The following is a 6,347-nucleotide window of genomic DNA, read 5'->3' on the forward strand; positions in this document are numbered from 1 at the left end:
TAAAGACTGCGATGGAGCTCCGTATGCCACGGCAAACTGGCTGACACTGACGGCGGCGGTGCACAAATGCTGCGCAGCTAGCGCCATTCGACGGCCAACACCGCGGTTCCTGGTGTGTCCGCTGTGCCGTGCGTGTGATCATTGCTTGTACAGCCCTCTCGCAGTGTCCGGAGCAAGTATGGTGGGTCTGACACACCGGTGTCAATGTGTTCTTTTTTCCATTTCCAGGAGTGTAGCTTGTCTGAAGTCAACCGAGTGTTCTTTGTGTCCGGCACAATTCTAGTTCTCTAGCAATAAGCAAACACTCTCTGAATGCCTGAGTAGCAACAGTTCAGGGATATCGTATACCACCACAGCATATTAAAAGATACTTTTGATCTCAGGGAATATATACTTACATTGTTAGTGCATGACCTTGCTTGTTTACTAGATATGTGACCACAGCGGCATGAAGCTCTTGATGCAGTGACACAGTTATAAGCGTTGCTGTGTTGTGACTGCACGCAAACAGTACTGACAACGTACCACAGCTGTTACTGAATACTTTTGTGTGCTACTGTACGTCCTTTTTTAGGCCTTTTCCGTGACGATGATACAAACTGTCAAAGAAGATTTGTGAATTTCATACAGCGAGTCCTGGCATGGGCACTACAACGTGAAGATTTACGAGCAAAAATTTTTAAAACATGCCAAATTTACTGTTGCTATGCTGACTATGTGGGCACATTTTGATTAACCTCGTGCACAGTGTGGCTTAAGGTCTGGTGCAAGCGAGTTTACTACTTCGGCTGCTTGTATCTCTAACGCGTCATGTGTTGCTCTACAGTGACAATGGCTGTTTTTTCTTTATTTATTCTTCACTATGACTACTTTATCGAGCCATCAACAATTATTCTATTTAGCCATCAACTATAACGTTATTTAGCCATTAAAAATTTTAAAGAGACTAGTATTTTGTCCGCGGCTTTGCTCTCGTGGAGCTGCGTCACATATATTTCACATATAGTACGAGGGTTGAATGAAAGGTAATGTCTCCACCTTCGTTAATTAGGTTTGGATGGGAATATTTTAAAAATAAAACACAGAAATAATCATTAGAATGTGATATTTAACTATCAATATTCACTTTTCCACATAACCACCAGCCAGTTGGATACATTTCAGCCAACGATTAACAAGTTTTGTGAAACCGTCACGGAAGAAATCGTCACTCAGTTTCCGCAACCACAGTTTCACAGTTCTCTCAACGTCTTCATCAGAAGCATAATGATGTCCCCGCAGATCGTCTTTCATTATCGGGAACAGATGGAAGTTAGACGGAGCTAAATCTGGACTGTATGGAGGATGCCGTACGGTGGTGAGATTCAGTCTCTGAAGTTCTGCTGTGCTGGCGCGTGAAGTGTGTGTTTTAGCATTGTCATGCTGCAGGACAACATTTCCCTTTTCCTTTCGGGCTCTTGTTAGCTGTCGTTGCAGAGATCACAGCGTTGTGATGTAACGTTTTGAATTTATTGTTGTTCCACGATCAAGGAAATCAACATGGATAACATCATCTGCGTCCCAGAAAACTGTGGCCATGATTTTTCCATCTGAGGGCTGCGTCTTGAATTTCTTTTTCTGGAGCGAATCTTGGTCGATATTCCATAGACTGACATTTCATTCTCTGATGAATCTCCTTTGGGGTGACACCTTCTGCTGTCAAGAATTCAGTGACTTCACGTTGCTTAAATCACATTGACCGACCGTCTGCGCAGGGTTCCATACTATACACTGTAACAACACAATCTGGAGCTGTAGAGAAGAGGCTACGGAACAAGCCAGTGCCTGCCGCATACCAATGCTGTTGAAAAGTTACGAGACAATTAATCTGTAAAAAAAACGCACCACGTACAATGAAAGCATAAAAAACTGTCTGACGATTAATCGTAATGTTTCGAAACCGGTAACGGTATCTTCTGAATAAAGGAACTGAAAATAAAATTATGGCTGGTTGCTGTCTCAACACCATCAAAGAAAAGATGGCTTCATTTATTTAGTGTCACCTAAAAGAACACATGGCTATGCAATCAGTCACCAAAATATTTTTGGACAGGTATTTCAAAAACTATGCTAATGCTGTTTGTGGTTATTAACACATTACATTTCAAACTCTCGAATGACTTGACTGTGACCAAAAATCGAAAAATTACTCCTAATTGCTTTTTAACTGGGACTGCTTGTCTCATTGCCGTGTTTTGCTATTCTATGCTTTCTCGTATTAACATTAGTAAATAATTATTGCCTGATTTGGACGTACTAGGACACTACAACTGTTGAAACTGAAGGTAATTTATAATGACTGTGGCAAGGCGCCTCAGACCGCGTGGCTACCCCATCGGCTTCACGATAAGCAAATGAATGCAGAGATTTGAAGCTGAGGTGTACGTAAAATGAACGTACTCCCGAAAACGCGTGTTTTGAGACTTAATTAGTTGGCGAGGCGTATCAGGAAGCAATTGCCTTTCATGTTGTTGTTGTTGTGGTCTTCAGTCCTGAGACTGGTTTGATGCAGCTCTCCATGCTACTCTATCCTGTGCAAGCTTCTTCATCTCCCAGTACCTACGGCAACCTACATCCTTCTGAATCTGCTTAGTGTATTCATCTCTTGGTCTCCCTCTACGATTTTTACCCTCCACACTGCCCTCCAATGCTAAATTTGTGATCCCTTGATGCCTCAAAACATGTCCTACCAACCGATCCCTTCTTCTAGTCAAGTTGTGCCACAAACTTCTCTTCTCCCCAATCCTATTCAATACCTCCTCATTAGTTGCGTGATCTACCCACCTTATCTTCAGCATTCTTGCCTTTCATATCGGTGCGTTAACCGATGAACATTTTCGTGGGCGCTATTGTTTTCACTTCATGTGCTGCTGGGAGCATTGATGTCGCCTCACGTGACGAGGCGTCCTGCAAGCATACACTATGGGATCAAAAGTATCCGGACACCCCCAAAAACATATGTTTTTCATAGTAGGAGCATTGTGCTGCCACCTACTGCCAGGTACTCCGTATCATCGACCTCAGTAGTCATTAGACATTGTGAGAGAGCTGAATGGGGAGCTCCGCTGAACTCGCGGACTTCGAACGTGGTCAGGTGATTGGGTGTCACTTGTGTCATACGTCTGTACGCGAGATTTCCAGACTCCTAACCCTCCCTAGGTCCATTGTTTCCGATGTGACAATGAAGTGGAAACGTGAAGGGACACGTACAGCACAAAAGCGTACAGGATGACTTCGTCTGTTGACTGACAGAGAGCGCCTACAGTTGAAGAGGATTGCAATGTGTAATAGGCAGACATCTATCCAGACCATTACACAGCAATTCCAAACTGCACCATGATCCACTCCAAGTACTATGACAGTTAGGCGGAAGGTGAGGAAACTTGGATTTCATGGTCGAGCTGCTGCTCATAAGCCACACATCACGCTGGTAAATGCCAAACGACGCCTCGCTTGGTGTAAGGGGCATAAACTTTGAACGATTGAACAGTGGAAAAACGTTGTGTGTAGTGACGAATCACCATACACAATGTGGCGATCCGATGGCAGGATGTGGGTAGGGCAAATGCCCGGTGAACGTTATCTGCTAGCGTTTGTAGTGCCAACAGTAAAATTCGGAGGCGGTGGTGTTGTGGTGTGGTCGTGTTTTTCATGGAGGAGCTTGCACCCACCCCTTGTAGTTTTGTGTGGCAAATTGATGTTTTAAGCACCTTCTTGCTTCCCACTGTTGAAGAGCAATTCGAGGATGGCGATTGCATCTTTCAACACGATCGAGCAAATGTTCATAACGCACGGCCTGTGGCGGAGTGGTTACACTACAATAACATCCCTGTAATGGACTGGCCTCGACAGAGTCCTGACCTGAATCCCATAGAACACCTTTGGGATGTTTTGGACCGCCGACTTCGTGTCAGGCCTCACCGGCCGACATCGATAACTCTCCTCAGTGCAGCACTCCGTGAAGAATTAGGTGCCATTCCCCAAGAAACCTTCCAGCACCTGATTGAACGTATGCCTGAGAGAGTGGAAGCTGTCATTAAGGCTAAGTTTGGGCCAACACCATATTGAATTCCAGCATTACCGATGGAGGGCGCCACGAACTTGTAAGTCATTTTCAGCCGGTGTCCTGATACTTTTGATCACATAATGTAAGTAACTACGTGAATCAGAGCCAGCCCGGCTAGCAGCGTGCTCTAACGCGCTGCTTCCCGAGCGGGAAGGCGTGCCGGTCCCCGACACTAAGCCGCCCGGCGTACTAGTGTCGAGGTCCGGTGTGCCGGCCAGCCTGTGTTTCAATCTATCTCGGCGAATGCGGGCTGGTTTCCCTTATTCCCCTCAGTTACATTGTGTCGCCGATTGCTGCGCAAACACTGTCTCCACGTACGCATACATCATAATTATTCTACCACGCAAACATTTGGCGTCACACTCGTCTGGTATGAGACGTTTCTTGGGGGGGGGGGGGGGGGGGGAGGTCCACTGGGAGGCGAACCGCACAATAACCCTGAGCTCGGTGTGGGGCGGCGATGGGGCGGGTGGACTGCTGTGGCCTCTTGAGGTTTTGTGATCCACTGAGGGCTAAGGCGGGACGAAGCCTCTCCATCGTTTCTAGGACATGCAACGCGTCACCTAAGACCGCCCAAGCCGGCTTCACACGATATAACATCGAAGTGTGCATACACCATTACTAGCGTTTTCCTCAACTATACGATAAATGTCCACCTATGTTCCGCTACGTTTCTCGGCGGGGATCCTTTGTATTTCCGTCTTACCTCACTTAACTTCATATGGTTGGACTCAAGAACGGTGTATGATTTATTGTGCTCGTCTTTACTTGGCTGGAATGTTGTCTGCTGTCATTCAGAGCACAAACAAGAGCACATGAACTAGACGCCAGCTCTGAAAATAATTCTGTGTTAAAAGTAGCTTGTTGTTTTCTACCTCTTCGTATTCATGATACTTTATTCTGGCCCCTCTGGATCCGCGCCTGGCTTATACTTCTCCACACGTTCCCGGCGGTTTCTTTTTCTTTTCCGTAAAAGGAAATCATACCATCAATAACAAAACGCTGACTCCATCTCGGTACCTGTTGTGCAGTTTAACGTAGCACGAACAGCAGCAGGGAAATATTGGAGGCTGTTTTCAAACATGCTAAAGGACGTGTTCCCGCCGTTGGTAAGAGCGATGCGCTCTCGGTCTCCACTTGTGACGTACCCGTGCAGGACGCTGCTCGCCCAGTTTATCAGGCGCAGCTGGTAGCGAGCAGTAGCGGCTAGATGGCGTTTGCTTGGCATCTGCCGCCTGAGGGAAAGCTGGCGTCACTCACGAGGTCGTTGCTCCCAATACCTCGGCTCCTGAGTCACGGTCATTGCCACCAGCCGTTTCGTGGCAACTAAATTTAATATATATTTTCGTAGTTGTGGATAGACATGCGGCACCGCACTCTTGCTTACCTTTATCCCTCAAAAATGTCTCGGCTAAAAATAGATGCATCGGCCGGGAATCGAACCCGGGCCGCCCGCGTGGCAGGCGAGCATTCTACCACTGAACCACCGATGCTTACAGAATGTCATTCTGCAAACCGGTTATAACATAGACTGCCCTTTGTTCCTTTTCTGTTGTTTCTTCGTTTACTTGAGATTGATCTGTCCTCTGCCTACACATCATGGCCTGTATCATCTGCAAATTACTAGACTAATTTGAATTCTTCTCGGGATATTAAGCAAGTAAACTGGTCGATGTGTAGCGACGTTTCTTCAAATGTCTTTCTTCGGTAACTACAATCTTTTTTGTCCAAGAAATAATTTTGAGTGGTTCTGGCGAAAATTAACTTAATTTAGACACTTGAATCACAATTTAAGCTCACCTGTTTCAGATTCATTATTTTATGTTACGTATCGTAGCTTTTCCTGTCAATTTCGTGGGAGCAATAAGTAAACAAATGAAGTACAATAATATCATGTCGGATTCTGCATCTGTGCAATGTGCCATGTGTCTTAGGGCTCTCATAGGGAATTCATTCATCCCTTCGAGCTGTATCTTAATCTGGCGCTTCTTTGCCAAAATCCTTCCTGAAATTAACTTTGTTGAACAAACGTCTACATCATTCTTACGTCTCTCGTGTTACAACAGTGACTCGGACGACAGTCTGTCAAACATTTTTCCACGCGTGTAAGCTTCAGAGAAATATGGTGGAACGTGGTACATAATTTTACTGTAGAGACACATTTTGGCTTAACTACAATTATGAAACCATTAAAAATATCGGAAAACTGTCGTTAATTAAGTGAGATTACCATAAACCTTAA

General features: G+C 45.4%; 1 non-coding gene across 1 annotated transcript; it reads right to left on the reverse strand.

Moving 5' to 3' along the window:
• Positions 1 to 5,527: 5,527 nt before the first annotated feature.
• Trnag-gcc lies at positions 5,528 to 5,598 on the reverse strand. The gene has a single exon. It is a non-coding gene; the product is annotated as a tRNA-Gly (tRNA).
• Between the last annotated feature and the right edge of the window lie 749 nt (positions 5,599 to 6,347).

This window comes from Schistocerca piceifrons, chromosome 2 (assembly GCF_021461385.2).
Source record: "Schistocerca piceifrons isolate TAMUIC-IGC-003096 chromosome 2, iqSchPice1.1, whole genome shotgun sequence".
In the NCBI taxonomy this organism is placed as follows: domain Eukaryota; kingdom Metazoa; phylum Arthropoda; class Insecta; order Orthoptera; family Acrididae; genus Schistocerca; species Schistocerca piceifrons.